This window comes from Bactrocera tryoni, unplaced genomic scaffold (assembly GCF_016617805.1).
Source record: "Bactrocera tryoni isolate S06 unplaced genomic scaffold, CSIRO_BtryS06_freeze2 scaffold_25, whole genome shotgun sequence".
Taxonomy (NCBI): domain Eukaryota; kingdom Metazoa; phylum Arthropoda; class Insecta; order Diptera; family Tephritidae; genus Bactrocera; species Bactrocera tryoni.
The window spans coordinates 15292107-15310636 of record NW_024395977.1 but is presented as its reverse complement, the minus strand read 5'-3'; the positions used below and the strand labels follow the sequence as shown (position 1 = coordinate 15310636).

The 18530-nt window shown below is 37.9% G+C and overlaps 1 protein-coding gene and 2 pseudogenes across 2 annotated transcripts in view; 1 reads left to right on the top strand and 2 right to left on the bottom strand.

The window, feature by feature from the left end:
- LOC120780465 (nephrin-like) overlaps positions 1 to 18530 on the bottom strand; it is a 791640-nt gene that overhangs the window by 688458 nt on the left and 84652 nt on the right. The gene's annotated exons all lie outside the window — the stretch shown is intronic.
- On the top strand, positions 11902 to 12238 carry LOC120780469 (annotated as a pseudogene).
- Positions 16005 to 16434, bottom strand: LOC120780467 (annotated as a pseudogene).

Below are 18530 nucleotides of genomic sequence, written 5' to 3'. Positions count from 1 at the left end.
ACGAAGTCGCAGCCGAAGCATCACCGCAAACTTAGGGCTAACGCTTGAACTTGTAGGAAACCTCTTTCTTATAATAACAGGCAAAAAGAATGACTATTCGAAATGAAAGCTATAGCGCCCATCGGATCACTCGAATCAAAAACATTAGACCGTCAATCGTTAAACTCTTTGCAGCAAACGGTACTCCAATTACCCCGTACACGGCGAAGTGCTTCTTAAAATAAATACAGCGTTAGGGCGAGAATTCCCTTGGAACTTCCTCATCGTCGACGTTACGAGCGGAATTATTGGAGCTGACTTTATAAGTCACAAGAAATCTTGACTTAAAAAAGAAACGATTAGTCGACAACCTGACTTCAGTGACGTCGCCTGGAAAGATTGTAAGTAACCATAATTTATCAACAAAAACATTCGACACGTCATGCGCATATGCAAGCCTACTCAAAAAGTTTAGCACAACTCGAAAACCCAACCGTATCCTCAGTCGTTCATCACATCGACCAAGGCGCCTTCCACCAGATAGGCTGGCAGCGGCTAAAGCAAAATTCGAAAGTCTAGTCAAATTGGGCATCTGCCCTCCATCGAACAGTAGTTGTGCCAGCCCCCTTAAATGGTAATTAAAGCAGACGATACCTTGCGACCATGTGTGGACTTCAAAGCCCTCAACAGTGGGGCTCAGACCGATATTCAATTCCATTCTACAGGACTTCACTTGTAATTTGAAAGGTAAGACGATCTTTTCCACGATCCATCTGCAAAAAGCTTTCCATCAAGTTATTGTAAATCCAGAGGATGCTACGAAACCAGCTTTCATTACGCCATTTCGCGTCTTCGTATTTATGTTTATGACCTTCAGTCTTCGCAACGTAGCGCATACACTACAAAGACTTATACACGATACCCTACGAGAACTAAATTTTTTTTATTACTATACATGGATGACATCTGTGTAGCATCATCATCCTTAGAGGAACATCTATCTCACTTTCTACAAAAACATAACCGTCAAGGCAAAAAAAATACGACCTCTAAAACAACTCGTACAAGCTATCAAAGAACTCGAAAAACCCACACAGTCAATGGTCTCAAACGATTCTTAGCCGCAATAAATTTCTACACATGCAATCGAAGCGTAAATACCTCTGTTAGCCATATCTCCTGGAGACAAAAAGAAGAGTCGTTCTAGGCTCCACTGGACGGAAATTACGAGAGCAGCTTTCGAAGAATGTAAAACTCAGCTTTCAAACGCCTCCCTTTTAGCACATTTCACGAAGAACGCCGAGAGAAACCTTTAACCCTTAGCATAGGTTAGGTTAGGTTAGATGGCTGATCAGAAGATAGCACGTGGACTGCTATGTGTAGTCCTTTGTGATGTCATAAAAAGAAAGAACTCCTGTGTTCGAACTATAGATTTGCAAAACGCTTGGTGGACAACGCAAGCCTGAACAGGCGTTTTATTTCCACTCTCGCCAGCTCGATGGGATGCCCGAAAGAATGCGCACCCAAGTGCTTAAGTCTTAACCGCCCAAACACGGGACAGTCAAGAAGGAAGTATTGAGTTCCTTCCCCATCATCTTCATCCACACAGCTTCGGCAGGCAGCGCCCGGTAGGATTTCCCGCCTTACTGCGTGGACGCCAATGGGCAATGTCCCGTTAAAGCCACACTACTAGGGAGAGGCGAACCTTACTGAGGGCAAACAGATCACATGATCTTTTATCATCGATCTTGGGCCAAAAGGCTTTTGCAACAGCGCATATACCGATTGTGACACCATCAGGTCATTCACTAAATCATGGCATGGTCCAAGGAAAGTATTTTTACATCCCGATCTTGCTACGTGCGAAAACGTTTTCGTCAGAAATGAGTCAGTGCGCCCATCACTTTCGAAACCATACGAAAGGCCTCATAAGGTTTTATTTCGAGGAGAAAAGAAATACTAAATGAAAACTAGAAAATATTTCTATAGATCGATTAAAGCCAGCATATCTACCGGATGAAGACTTATCAACACAAACTCACGAAGGGGGATACTGTGGCAACGCTGTATTCGCTGCTTATAAGCAACCCTTTACTATCATTACAACACTATTTACTAACACTATTTAACAACGCTGCACTACCAAGTTTCCGCGAAGCCCAACTATTTATTAGTAGACCTCAAGAGGATAAGAGAGCAGAGATCCGCTCCCATTCTCTAGTTTTCTGCGATTCCGCGGCCTGGCACTCATACCAGTCTTATCACAAACGTATTCAATGCTATTGTTAGCGAGGTTAGACAGTCTTCCACTAGCCATGAATGCACTGTGAATAAGCTAGTACCGCAGCTCTGATATCTGACTGGATAGTCACCTCTCTGAAGTCGGCTGCATACCTTTAGCATACTTTTAAAAAAATTCGACAAAACGCGGATACGTTACAGCACTTATGACAGAGAACTCACAGGTATATATATGGCCGTTCTTCATTTTAAATTCATGCTAGAAAGACACATCTGTCATATCTATAGCGATCACAAACCATTAATAAATCAAAAAGTAGATTAAGAACTCAAGCAACAATGCCAAAAGGCAAAAATTTTAACATTACAAGTCGGGAGACTCGCGATTCGATCACATTAATTCGACGTTGTGGGACCATTTTCCTTACATGCAGGTAACCGTTACTGTCTAATAACCATCGAACGTTTTTAGAGATGGCCAGAAGCTATTCCTATACCCAACATGACAATATCAACTATCGCAAACGCTCTCATCGCAAATTGGATCGCAAGATTTAAAGTTCCAGCCATCATTACATCAGATCGTGGGCGTCAATTTACATCGACCTTATTTACAGAGCTAACAACGTCGTGTGTTACCAACAACTGAAGACAACACCATATCACTCACTAGCAAACGGTATAGTACAAGGATGGCACCGAACGTTGAAACAATTTTATGCGTTAACCCAGAACGTTGAACCTACTTCCTACCAACAATACTCTTGGACCTACGAAACGTCTACAAACAAGACTTAGGAGCGTCACTGGACATGCGATAGACGGGACAAGGACTGAGATGAGTACGTCCTTGTGGCATATACTACAGTGGCCATACAAAGGAGCGCAAGTTTGGTGTGGGATTCGTGGCAAGAGAGAGACTCCGTCGACGAGTACTATCATTCACTCCGGTGGATGAACGTCTAGCCACAATCCGCATCAAAGCGAGGTTCTTCAACATATTGCTGATTTGCGCCCACGCTCCGACGGAAAAAGAGAACTATAAAAGCTGCTCCCGTCACGATGTCCAAATCGTTCTTGGCGGCCTTAACGCCAGGGTGGGCAAAGAAGGTATCCTTGCCACTATGGTCAGAAAATTCAGCCTCCACGACGAAACACCTCCAAATGGATCGAGGCGGACCGACTTCGCCGGGGCCGAAATACCTGATAGATCATGTTGTGATTCACGGAAGACAGGTCTCCAGTGCTTTAGATGTGCGTGCGCTACGAGTTCCTAACATCAAATCGAACCACTACTTTTTTGCAGCCAAGATTCGCACCTGCCTCTGTGCAGCCTCCGCAAAAAACGCACGTCAACAACACAAGGAGGGTTCGACGTCGAGAAGCTGCAATCACGTCACATGATTTGCACTCATGCGCTGTGAGAGCACTCGTCAACAACTCGGTATAAGGGAACTGTGGACGGCATTTCAAATTCCTTACGTATAGCTGCAACCGAAACCACTTGTTTTCGGAAAGTACAAAAGAACAGCTGGTACGACGAAGAGTGCCGTGTCGCAGCGGAGAGAAAACAAGCTGCCTACCTCGCAACGTTATGATCGACCACAACACGTGCGGGATGGGATAGATATCGAGAGTTGAAGAGGGAAGCGAGACGCATTTGTAGACAGAAGAAGAAAGAGGCCGAAATGCGTGAGTATGCAGAGCTTGATAAGCTGGCCGACAGGCGTAATGCTCGAAATTTCTACGAAAAGATGCGGCGACTAACTGAAGGTTTCAAGACTGGAGCATACTCTTGTAGAACACTCAAAGGTGATCTAGTGACCGATGCCCAGAGCATACTTAAATTATGGATTGAACACTTCTCCAGCCTGCTGAATGGCAGTGAACGCACAACGCCAGGAGAAGGCGAACCCGATTCCCCAATCGATGACGATGGAGCAGACGTTCCATTGCCCGACCATGAAGAAGTTCGAATAGCAATTACCCGCCTGAAGAACAGCAAAGCGGCGGGGGCTGATGGATTGACGGCCGAGCTATTCAAACACGCAGGCGAAGAACTGATAAGGAGCATGCATCAGCTTCTTTGTAAAATATGGTCGGACGAAAGCAAGCCCAACGATTGGAATTTAAGTGTGCTCTGCCCAATCCATAACAAGGGAGACCCCACAATCTGCGTCAACTACCGTGGGATAAGCCTCCTCAACATCGCATATAAGGTTATATCGAGCGTATTGTGTGAAAGATTAAAGCCCACCGTCAACAAACTGATTGAACCTTATCAGTGTGGCTTTAGACCTGGCAAATCAACAACCGACCAGATATTCACCATGTGGCAAATCTTGGAAAAGACCCGTGATAGGAGAATCGACACACACCACCTCTTCGTCGATTTCTAAACTGCTTTCGACAGCACGGAAAGGAGCTGCCTTTATGACGCGTTGTCTGAATTTGGTATCCCCGCAAAACTAAAACGGCTATGTAAACTGACGTTGAGCAACACTAAAAGCTCCGACAAGATCGGAAGCGACATCTCTGAGCCGTTCGATAGTAAACGAGGTTTCAGACAAAGCGATTCCCTATCGTGCGACTTCGTCAATCTTCAATTTGCTGCTGGAGAAAATAATTCAAGCTGCAGAACTTATTCGAGACGGTACAATCTTTTATAAGAGTGTACGGCTGCTAGCATATGCCGATGATATTGATAGACAGGCAACAGGTGCTACTTCGTACTGAGTGGGCGATTGAGAAGTAAAGTTCTCTCTCGACGAACAAAAACCAAACTCTATAAGTCACTCATTATTCCCGTCCTGCTATATGGTGCAGAGGCTTAGACAATGACAACAACTGATGAGTCGAAGTTGCGAGTTTTCGAGAGAGTTTCTGTGAAAGATTTATGTTCCTTTGCGCGTGGGCCACGGCGAATATCGCATTCGATGGAACGATGAGCTGTATGAGATATATGACGCCATTGACATAATTCAGCGAATTAAAAGACAGCGGCTACGCAGGCCAGATCATGTTGTCCGAACAGACGAAAACACGCCAGCTCTGAAAGTATTCGACTCAGTACCCGCCGCTGGAAGCAGAGGAAGAGGAAGACCTCCACTCCGTTGGAAGGACCAGGTGGAGAAGGACCCGGCTTCGCTTGGAATATCCAATTGGCGCAACGTAGCGAAAAGAGGAAACGACTAGCGCGCTATTGTTAACTCGGCTATAATCGCGTAAGCGTTGTCTATGCCAATAAAGAAGAAGAAGTATATATGGTAGATCAAAAAGTCTGTGTCTTATATTATTTTTATATAATTTTTATAATTAAAACTTTTTCATTTTAAACTAATAATTAAATTTATTTTAAGAGTTGTTTATACGAAAAAGCCGAGCGTTAAAATCAAAGGAAGCTAGAGATACTCGTTTGCGCCCCTATACAGCAGAAAGCCGAGTATCAGAATTATAGGAAGACAAAGAGTCTCGCTTGCAGCCAGTGCGTAAGCATACAGCAGAAAGCCGATCATCACAACCAAAGGAAGCCAAAGAGTCTGAATCAAGTGCGTTAGCACACAGGAGAAATCCGAGCCTCAGAACCAGGGGAAGTCAGGCTCCGAAGGTTACATAAACTTAGTGTAACGTGCTTTAGGCAAGCAATGAAATCGTTTTGTGATACCATATGTGAAGTTTGTATTAAACGGTGCTATAAACATCAAATTTCTAAATGGATTGTAAACTCTATAGCTAACTCACATTTGCTTAATGAATTGAAGCAAAAAATATGGTTGGTGGTTTGCAATCGTTGCAAGACCCATTTTAATTCAATCAAAAATATTCCAAAATCTAAATCTCATCGGAATAATCTGGATCCAGGCTGTATTGCGGTGAATGCGGAGTTATCTCAAGCCGAGCAATGGCTGATTTCACGTATTATTCCATTTGTTAAATTTATTAAATTAAGCAGTCTATTTGGGCAATATAGTTTTCAAGATCAAGCGGTGCTGTTTGCTCAGGATGTTTACGAAGTTACTGAAAATCTTCCGAACATGTTACCAAGAACTACTAATAATGCTGGACTAATTGTTATCACTGAGTTTCTTGAAAACATTAATGTAACGCTAAAGCTTTCAGTATCTAGACAAAGGTATATGATGCACTATTGGTCAGTTGTTGATAATCTCTTTAAAAAAAACGTCACTATGGATTAAAACGTCATAGTGAATGAAAAGGATATTATAAGAGTAGATTAAGCACCACTAGAGATTGTGAATGAAACTAATGAAGAACTTATCAATGATGCTAGTGCTTACACAAGACTCAGTGATTTTTCGAGAAATGTACGTGCTTAATGGTCCCAAGCAAACCAGTCATATTCACATTAGGGGTGCAAAAAAACATCGATGCATCATATGTTTTGGACCTTCCGATATGCATCGATATATCGCTGAATTTTTTTCGATGCATCGACTTGTGATTATAATGTACTTGCACTATTTATCATGGTATAGAGGAGTAGGGAAAGTCCCATTCACCATAGTAAAAGAGCCATTCACAGTCCTTCACCTACCCCTCAAGTGTACGTTCACAATAAAAATATCATGGCCACCTCTGGTGAATAAGGGGTCAAAACGGGTTGCAGAAAGCGAAAATTATGTAATATTAAATTATAAATTTATAATATTATATTTGTACATGTATAAATGCTATTTTCAATTTTTGTTATAGAATGAATTTTAATGCTGTTATCAAAAGATTTAATTATATCTTCTTGATATAAATAAATACGCTATATATATTTAAGCGTTGTAGTTAACTTATTCATGGACAAATTGAAAATTATTTTTGATAATGAGTGTACCAAAAGAGATAACTGTTGTGGAAAAATTTGGTATTACATATCAAAATAATTCATTTGAACAGTAAAGCACAATTTTTTGATGTAAGATAAGTCAAGAGATAATTATAATAGCCATATTTTCTGAATTTTAAGTATATATTTTTGTAATCACAAACTACATACACGTTTTATGTGTCAGAATTTAGCTATATGCCGGCGATCAGGAATCCTCTTCGTTCCCAAATGGAGTGTTTGATTATCTTAAGAGATTTACCACATTATTTTTTAGTTCTAAGCTATGTTTTTAAACTAAAAGGATTCTTAAAGAAATTATTTTTTGAATTTGCATACATAGTAGTAAAAAATCAATAGCAATACTGGCGTAGTATTTAAAAAAATAAATGATTGTTCGAAATATATTCCGTTTGAAATTATTCAAATCGATAATAACTTTTTTGACCCAATTAAAAATACAACTCAAATTCCTTAATATTTAATAGCGGTTCATTATTAGCCAAATTACATTTATTTGTTTTTTAAAGTTTAAATATCAACTTCCAAACCATTCATAATCGATCATAATTCACTAGATGTAAAGACGAATTGTAATTCGCGTAGATGCAAATGTTTCTTTTTCAAATCGCTGCTTGGTCACCAACGCTGCCAAATTGCATTTGATGAGTGTTGTTTATTATTTGCGTAGTTCTTCCCGATGTTCTATCGGTTTTGGTGGAGCTGGTTCCCCCCATTCTCACAATTCGGCATCATGATATGGTCACAATTTCCTTGGTACTTGCTCTTCCATGGAGGTCAATTGTACACCAAAATTCTTCAACCACGGTATGTCGGAGGGAACAACATCGGTTATACATTCGCGATCGATACGTTCCATATGTAGCTCACCAATAGGTTGTCCAGGACAGATAAGCTCAGTGAACTTGGCTGTCAATTAAAAGGTAGGATCGCAACGCATGTTTTAACGACGGTATCTCCACAATTTTTAATCTTTGCGCATAACACGATGAAACCAGTCAATTAATTCGCTCAACTGGTAACGCTTTGGTCTGCAAGGTGGGTGTTTGGCATATTATAAAGTATGTAAATACAATTTTGCTCAAAACCTACCCAACAGCTTGATAAACCTGACCAGCAGTATCGGGATCCTAAGCGCAATTGACAATAGTTTGTACAACATCCGAATGTGCTCACCGTAGTATTTGCTCTTCAAAAAATTGCTTCAACCTTCAAACACAAAGCTCATTGGTTTGGGACTAGCGTTTAAAGCAGACAAATAATCAAACATTCTACACCAGCTTCTTTGCTAATTCTATAAAAAAAAATTAAAAATTACATGGTAAACCTTTTGAAAAAAAGTTTAATTTTAGCTTACCTAGCAATGCGAAGTGCACCTTCCACAAGCACGTCATTGAATTTAAAATTTTGTCTCGAATTCACGACCAACTAAGTTGATAAATACATTTGAGTACTTCACAGCATCGCGCATCGCTTTTACACCTTTTAAATCATAAAATTGGAACAGCACCTGACCCATTACGCAGCAATATTAACGAGGCCATGTTTAGTTATTCCGTACTTTTATTGGAATAAAATCCCAACCGATCTGTTATTTATCGTCCCAAGGGAAATCTGCACACTTCTTCCAGATTCAAATAATTAAATAAACCATCGTAAAGGATTGTACCATGAAATAAACTCAAATAAATTATCTTACAAAAACCTTCGTTACGATGGAAAATATATAAATATGGCTGTGAATGAGCATAATCTGGACCCCACTATTCGGCATGGTTGCTTATTTGTTCCTAACATTTTTCTGTGGTGAACATTTATTAACTTGTGGTAAGTTAAAAAGAGGCATAAATAAAAAACTTAATTTTTCATGTATTTGCTCATATTGTTCTCATCTTTAAGAATATATGTTAAAATAAAACGATTTTTTTTTTGAAAATATATTAAAGTTATATATTTAACCAATATTTTTGGGACAACTTTTCCATAAATTTTAAGAAAATTACACATTGCAACCATCTTCCGGTTAAAAGTCGGCCATCTTGGATTCCAACAGAAACTCTACCCTGGACTCCTCTTGGCGTTTCTACAGTGGCACCACTCAGCTGTGCCTTTGTTTACATAACATCAGCTGATAGTGACCTTACTCCTCCTCTACCGTGCTATTTATTACGTTTTCTAAAGAGTAATTGAATGCATCGGCTTTTGGAAGAAAGACAATTTACAAAGTTTTTTTTTTAAGTATTTGTAAGAGAATAACAAAGTTTACAACGTTACATTACTTCTATAACTGCGTGCACTTTATGATTAAGCCCATAAGACAGGTAGCTTATAGCCCAGTAAGTGTCACTTAATATATAAATATTAGGCTGTTCTTACTTTGTATGGGAAAGTTACTTTATTCGAAATTTTTGTCACGAAAGCTGAAAATAGTTGAGACTTGATAAGAAAATGAATCTACGAAAATTTCATGCTTCTCGGACCACGCCTTACAGTGCCGATAGAAAATTCTATTATTAATTGCACGTCAGTCATACCCCAATGGTATCTTCGTTGAATTATGTATGATACATTACAAAAAATTATTTACATTTCACAAATTATTATTTTATATTGCTTCATTCGAGTTTATTTCGTCTCTTACTATATCAAGTTATCAATGCATTGAATTAAGAAAACATTTTTTTTGTTAAAATCAATTTCCAAAAACTATATTTCTCAATTGATGACAACTTACCGTTTCGTCTAGACGCCTTTTGCTAACACTTACGTTATTGTTTTGGTATTGTTTGCACTATGATTCTTGGATGAGCAAGATAGTACCGTTACACCGTCTCGGCGTCAATGCTTTTTGGCGTTTCTCATTTTACGGTGAGCTCATTCTGTTTATATTTACAAGCAAGAAAGAGTGATTTGAAGTGAAATGGATTTAAGAAATAAAAATAAAATATTTTTGGTTGGTTCGATCAACTTGAGTATTCTGTTCTCGAAACTACCATCAAAGAAGCAAGAGCTACAGGTACTTTTTTTTAATATTCGTGTATTAAAGTTATCTGTGTGAGAAAGTGCAAATCTTGTAATTCGAGAAGTACTAATATTTTGGGAAAAGGCTCGTTTGCCCACTAAAGAAAAGCACCATTGCACTAAAACAAATGCAAAAATTGTTTGACGAGTGGCGTTTTCTGCAGAAAAATAATAAAAAGTCCGGTGATTCTTACCGTGAAAAGAAAAAGCTTTGTTAAAAATTTGGACAATTTATTTGATTTTGCGCATGCAGATGTTATGACTCGTAAAGGTTGAAGAAGATAGGCTTTTTGGAAGGACAAAGACAGCAGTGTCGTGTTGGTTACCTTGGATCAGTCGATTTTAATTTATGTCACGCAGAGGAAAAAAGGCAAAAAAGAAGGCATGATGAAGAAGAACGTCGGGAGCGAAATATTGCTGAACAAAAAATTCAACCGAGAAAAATATCATTTAGCAGTATTTCTGATGTTTCAAACGAAGTGGATAGTGATCAAGCCGAAGCTATACCGTCACTGAAGAAATCGAGAGTAGTCAAGAGAGGCCAAAAATATTTTATAACGGCAAAATTAGTTTCTGTCCTAGATCGATGCCAAGTAAGTGTACGGAATGCAGTTTATATATTCCAAGCGGCTGCAGAAGCTCTTGGCCACAATGTTGATGACTTGGTTATAACTCAAACGTCAATTTATCATCAAAGAAAACACCTGCGCTCTGTGCAAGCTGAGCTGATTAAAGAAAAGTTTCAATCATCACTTCCGCCATTCCTTGTTGTGCATTGGGATGGTAAGATGCTGCCATCATTAAGTCAGTACAAATTTGATTTTATTTACAAAGATTAGAGGCAGGTATCTAAAAATAACATACATTTTATAATCAAGATGTCCATGATAAGAGTGCTGAGCGGTTGCCAATAGTTGTTTCAGGAATGGGCCATGACCAACTTCTTGCCGTTTCAAACCTGCCAAATTCAAAGGGTAAAGAACAAGCAATAGCAATATATAATGCGTTGGAGGAGTGGAATGTATCGGAGAAAGTGCAGGCATTATGCTGTGAGACACTACAGCTTCAAACACTGGCCGATTGAGTGGTGCCTGTGTGCTCTTAGAGCAAATGCTTGATAGAGAGCTGCTTTATCTCCCTTGTCGACACCATATATTTGAGATAGTACTGAGAGGAGTGTTTGAAGCTAAACTTCCACACTTCACATCAAGCCCCGATATTCCGTTTTTTAAAGAATTTAAGAATTCTTGGTCAAAGCTTGACAGAGAAAAATATCAAATTGGTATGGAGGATGAACATTGCCGGGAAAGCATTAACGATGTAATCGATGACATTGCAGATTTTGCTGCACAACAATTAAAAACAAGTCTAGTTAGAGAAGACATCGAGAGCTTTTATAATTGACATTAATCTTCTTGGATATAAAAAGCGATACACGAATCCGACTTCGTCCTCCAGGAGCAATGCATCAAGCCAGATGGATGGCACGCTATTTACTGTTTAAAAATATTCCTGTTCCGAGCTCAATATCCTATGCAGGAAGAACAAAAGCAGCACTAGCTGATGCCTGCATTTTCATAGTGCGATTTTATATTAAGATTTAGTTCAAATGCTCCGACGCTACTGCTGCTCCCGTTGTCGATTTAAATATAATAAAAAGTTTAAAATATTATGAAAGCATTGATTTTACAACCAGCGATGCTGCACTGCGAAAATTGTCTAACCATTTATGGTATTTGACAGAGGAAGCAGCCGCTTTAGCCTTTTTTGATGATAGACTATCAGTAGCGACAAAAGACAAAATGGTCAGTGCTCTTAAAAAACCCGGCAGATGCGATGGATGTAAAAAACTTATTCTAAGTTCACAAGACATGCGACAATTGTTAGGTATATATGATAATATTTTATTCTTAAATTATTGTCTTACAGACGAGACCATGGATCATTTCATTACTTCCAACAGTCTCAAATTGTTTTCAAGGCTGCAGCCGTAAAACTAATGCAAGATTACCATGGATTGCTAACCAAAAATGAAAGTGATTGGGGTTATATTTTGCAATGCATACAAGAACATAGGAAAATGTATCAGAATTGTTCTAAACAATGTTTTAAAAGTTGTAAATAATTATAATTTTGTGTAATGTATCATACATAATTCAGCGAATGTACCATTGGGGTATGAGTGACGTGCAATTAACAATACAATTTTCTATCGGTACTATAAGGCGTGGTCCGAGAGGCGTGAAATTTTCGTAGATTCATTTTCTTATCAAGTCTCAACTATTTTCAGCTTTCGTGATAAAAATTTCGAATACAAATTTTTAACGAACAGGCTAATAAATATATAGGATTGCGCTAGGATTGGCAGACCGGCACGATTCCGATTACTTTGGCGGAGGGGTAAAAAAACCGAATTTCCGTATAAATGGGGTATGTATAATATTTAATAATATTTTTTAAAACATTCATGATTAAAAGTTCAAAAATTTGCACTAAGAAAACATGTTATTTCTCTATGTTTCACATAATTTTTTCATATTTTTTACTTTGTATTATATTTAAATACACACTCTAAGCTTTGAAATAAGCTTACATTTCACTTTTATTTTGCTATATTTTACCTAAATTTATTAATTTAAAAATCACTTAGCACACTCATCGTTGAAAAGGTTAGAATGTTTACAATTATGAGGAAAACGAGCCTTGCCACATCTTAAACAGTAAATATGTAGGATTTTTAACAATTTTTCTTTGTTTGTTTTATCGCGTGATTCTTTTTTCTTTATTAACTATAAAAAAAATACTTTCTACATACTATGTATATGTGTAATACGTAATTTATGTGACGGAAGTACTTTCGCGAAGAACTCCTTTCTGCGTAGGCGACCTTCGGCCGCGCTTTAAAAAAATAACTCTGGTCAAGCGAATACCCCAGGTGACTGAAGTACTTTCGCGTAGTACTCCTTTCTGCGTTGGAGGCCTTCGGCCGCGCTCTAAAAAAATAACCCTGGCCGAGCGAATACCCGGGGTGACTGAAGTACTATCGCGTAGTACTCCTTTCTGCGTTGGCGGCCTTCGGCCGTGCTCTAAAAAAATAACTCTGGCCGAGCGAATACCCGGGGTGACTGAAGTACTTTCGCGTAGTACTCCTTTCTGCGTTGGGGGCCTTCGGCCGCGCTCTAAAAAAATAACCCTGGCCGAGCGAATACCCGGGGTGACTGAAGTACTATCGCGTAGTACTCCTTTCTGCGTTGGCGGCCTTCGGCCGCGCTCTAGAAAATAACTCTGGCCAAGCGAATACCCGGGGTGTCTGAAGTACTTTCGCGTAGTACTCCTTTCTGCGTTAAAAATAAAAATATATATTGACTTTTAGTTATAAAGTGGTGAAAGTGGTTATATTCTTTGGTTATTAGGCACTCATATTCAAACAAAATTTAAGTTTTCGTTATAAAAATGATAAATATTGATTATTATTTCTGTCAGCGATTTCCATTTATTTTTTATGATACATTTGTTTGTAATTTAGGTGACGATATAAGTATATATTATTATATGTATTTAAAATATGAGTTTTGGATATAAAGTGGTTATATTTTGCGGTTATCATGCACTCATACATATTGAAACAAAATTTGAGTTTTCGTACTCTACTGTAACCTTATACTTTATTACGTAACATTATTATATAATATTACTTATACATATGTATATATAATATTGTTATATAATATTACTCATTTGCTTAATAAATTTAAAAAAGAAAATATCCATATGCATGAATAGAGGAATTTCAGCGAATTGCCTTGTCATCACATGGCAGCGCTCCATTTCTTCGGAATTTTTGGTAAACAAATGAGGTTCAAACGAGTGTAAAAAGTAATTTTTAAAATAAAGATTTTTTAAATAAAAAACCTGCAAAAAGTGTAAAATGTGGATTTATTTAAAAGACTATAGTATAATTTAATTAATTTGAAAAGAAAAATGTGAATAAAGTGGGTTTAACGTGGTGAAATAGCTTCTTGAAATGTTCGAATTTTGCGAATTTTTGAACTTTAAGGTTGAATATCTCGTAAACTAAGCGTTTGCGGTACCTATAACCCCGTATATTTTTTAATCAGGAGGACTTCCTCTTTCCAACGGTACCTTCAAATCGCGGCGCCAAAGAAATCGGAATTGTGCCGGCAGACCATTTACAAATAGAGAAAAATAAACTGGAGAGTTTTTACAGCGACATAGTGTCCTTATAGCAGGATAACATTCCATTGGAGGTGCTTATAACAGAAATTAGTAGTTAAATAAGAGAGTATAGCAACGGAGTCCCCTTTAGTCCGCTTCAGGATTAAAATGGATATGGTTGGATTGAGGTGATCGGCTTCTCTTTTGATTTGCTTTAATTAGCATTTAACTGTTTACACAACTCCCAAAAGAGTTCTTTATTGATGAATATTAGTGTTACCTTATATACATATTTTGCCAAAGGATCGAAATGATTAAAAAAGTTGATAACCTTTTTAAAGCACGGCCGAAAGCCCCCAATACCGAAAGAAGTGGTACGCGAAAGAGTTTAGGACATCCCGAAATATAATCCAAATAGCTAATGGGCATGGAACTTAATATTGCGTCATAACTGCTAAACATTTCACATCCTCTTGAACCCGCAACAAAAAAATATATCAGGGGAAAAATACTGCACCAATAGCTAATGGGCATGGAACTTAATATTGCGTCATAACTGCTTAACATTTTACATCCTCTTGAAGCCGCGACAAAAAAATAACAGGGGAAAAATACTGCACAAGTAGTAAAGTGATTCTCTTAGTGCATTGCATGGTTTCAAAAATCAAAGCTCTTGTGTTTGATGAACCGGTTGTATTGGAGGTACAAAATTCCACTCTGAAAGAAATTAACAAATTAATGGGTGTTATTGAAAATATTACAGGTTTAGCTATTTCCACGATATTGGAACACGTTTCCACGATCCGTTAGCTTGCACAAATGCCATCTAAAAAATTAAGGATCTTATAAATATGTATTAGTGGTAGCGAAAACCATATCAAATCCAATTCATATAAATCGGTCGGGACTTTAGAATATTTCAGCCTTTGGACTGACCACCACAAATTAGTGCACACAAAATGGAAACCCAATAGAAGCGAGGAAAGCGCTTCCGATGACTTATCAGTCTACCTAAAGACATCAGTTGGTTGGTTAAATGAAAATTCCTTGAATATTTGTACAGATTCTAAACATCATTTTCCAAAACTGTTTCATATGGCGTATAGGGTTTGTCCGAAAAGTAACAGGACTGATTTTTTTCCGCCGCGACTGTACTTTGGAGAATGTGAGTTAATTCATAAACTTATGAATGGTTGAAAAATATATTTTTTCTTTTGCAGAATATAATCTTTATTCTTAGAAATTCACATACTTAATGAACATGTTTTCGTATTATGCTATGGGTTATATATTATTCGCTAAGCTGGTAACATATCTCGTTTTGTGGCTTAGGTCTAAAATTAATATTATTTGTTGTAAACAATTGCTTATCATGTGGCCTATGCTTGTCTCGCATTCGGGTATGGTGTGGTATGAGTTCAAAATCTTGTGTTTGATACTCTTGTTTATTTGATTAGGGCAGAACTGGTTTTATCAGCGTTTCTCATATATTTGTGTATAAGTGTCATTGATACTGGTTAGCCTGTTCGTTAAAAATTTTTATTCGAAATTTTTATCACGAAAGCTGAAAATAGTTGAGACTTGATAAGAAAATGAATCTACGAAAATTTCACGCCTCTCGGACCACGCCTTATAGTGCCGATAGAAAATTGTATTGTTAATTGCACGTCACTCATACTCCAATGGTACATTCGCTGAATTATGTATGATACATTACACAAAATTATAATTATTTACAACTTTTAAGACTTTGTTTTGAACAATTCTGATACATTTTCCTATGTTCTTGTATGCATTGCAAAATATAACCCCAATCACTTTCATTTTTGGTTAGCAATCCATGGTAATCTTGCATTAGTTTTTTTCTGCAGTGTCGTCAACTACTTTTAGAGAGTTTATTATTTTTTTGCCATCCATATATGAAGCCTGCGTCTGCCATGTTTCTGGGTTGAAATCCAAGAAGCTGGTATCTATCTGCAGCCTTGAAAACAATTTGAGGCTGTTGGAAGATATGAAATGCTCCATGGTCTCGTCTGTAAGACAATAATTTAAAATAAAATATTATCATATATACCTAACAATTGTCCCATGTCTTGTGAACTTAGAATAAGTTTTTTGCATCCATCGCATCTGCCGGGTTTTTTAAGAGCACTGACCATTTTGACTTTTGTTTCTACTGGTAGTCTGTCATCAAAAAAGGCTAAAGCGGCTGCTTCCTCTGTCAAATACCATAAATGGTTAGACAATTTTCGCAGTGCAGCATCGCTGGTTGTAAAATCAATGCTTTCATAATATTTTAAACTTTTTATTATATTTAAATCGACAACGGGAGCAGCAGTAGCGTCGGAGCATTTGAACTAAATCTTAATATAAAATCGCACTATGAAAATGCAGGCATCAGCTAGTGCTGCTTTTTGTTCTTCCTGCATAGGATATTGAGCTCGGAACAGGAATATTTTTAAACAGTAAATAGCGTGCCATCCATCTGGCTTGATGCATTGCTCCTGGAGGACGAAGTCGGATTCGTGTATCGCTTTTTATATCCAAGAAGATTAATGTCAATTATAAAAGCTCTCGATGTCTTCTCTAACTAGACTTGTTTTTAATTGTTGTGCAGCAAAATCTGCAATGTCATCGATTACATCGTTAATGCTTTCCCGGCAATGTTCATCCTCCATACCAATTTGATATTTTTCTCTGTCAAGCTTTGACCAAGAATTCTTAAATTCTTTAAAAAACGGAATATCGGGGCTTGATGTGAAGTGTGGAAGTTTAGCTTCAAACACTCCTCTCAGTACTATCTCAAATATATGGTGTCGACAAGGGAGATAAAGCAGCTCTCTATCAAGCATTTGCTCTAAGAGCACACAGGCACCACTCAATCGGCCAGTGTTTGAAGCTGTAGTGTCACAGCATAATGCCTGCACTTTCTCCGATACATTCCACTCCTCCAACGCATTATATATTGCTATTGCTTGTTCTTTACCCTTTGAATTTGGCAGGTTTGAAACGGCAAGAAGTTGGTCATGGCCCATTCCTGAAACAACTATTGGCAACCGCTCAGCACTCTTATCATGGACATCTTGATTATAAAATGTATGTTATTTTTAGATACATGCCTCTAATCTTTGTAAATAAAATCAAATTTGTACTGACTTAATGATGGCAGCATCTTACCATCCCAATGCACAACAAGGAATGGCGGAAGTGATGATTGAAACTTTTCTTTACTAATCAGCTCAGCTTGCACAGAGCGCAGGTGTTTTCTTTGATGATAAATTGACGTTTGAGTTATAACCAAGTCATCAACATTGTGGCCAAGAGCTTCTGCAGCCGCTTGGAATATATAAACTGCATTCCGTACACTTACTTGGCATCGATCTAGGACAGAAACTAATTTTGCCGTTATAAAATATTTTTGGCCTCTCTTGACTACTCTCGATTTCTTCAGTGACGGTATAGCTTCGGCTTGATCACTATCCACTTCGTTTGAAACATCAGAAATACTGCTAAATGATATTTTTCTCGGTTGAATTTTTTGTTCAGCAATATTTCGCTCCCGACGTTCTTCTTCATCATGCCTTCTTTTTTGCCTTTTTTCCTCTGCGTGACATAAATTAAAATCGACTGATCCAAGGTAACCAACACGACACTGCTGTCTTTGTCCTTCCAAAAAAAGCCTATCTTCTTCAACCTTTACGAGTCATAACATCTGCATGCGCAAAATCAAATAAATTGTCCAAATTTTTAACAAAAGCTTTTTCTTTTTCACGGTAAGAATCACCGGACTTTTTATTATTTTTCTGCAGAAAACGCCACTCGTCAAACAATTTTTGCATTTGTTTTTAGTGCAATGGTGCTTTTCTTTAGTGGGCAAACGAGCCTTTTCCCAAAATATTAGTACTTCTCGAATTACAAGATTTGCACTTTCTCACACAGATAACTTTAATACACGAATATTAAAAAAAAGTACCTGTAGCTCTTGCTTCTTTGATGGTAGTTTCGAGAACAGAATACTCAAGTTGATCGAACCAACCAAAAATATTTTATTTTTATTTCTTAAATCCATTTCACTTCAAATCACTCTTTCTTGCTTGTAAATATAAACAGAATGAGCTCACCGTAAAATGAGAAACGCCAAAAAGCATTGACGCCGAGACGGTGTAACGGTACTATCTTGCTCATCCAAGAATCATAGTGCAAACAATACCAAAACAATAACGTATGTGTTAGCAAAAGGCGTCTAGACGAAACG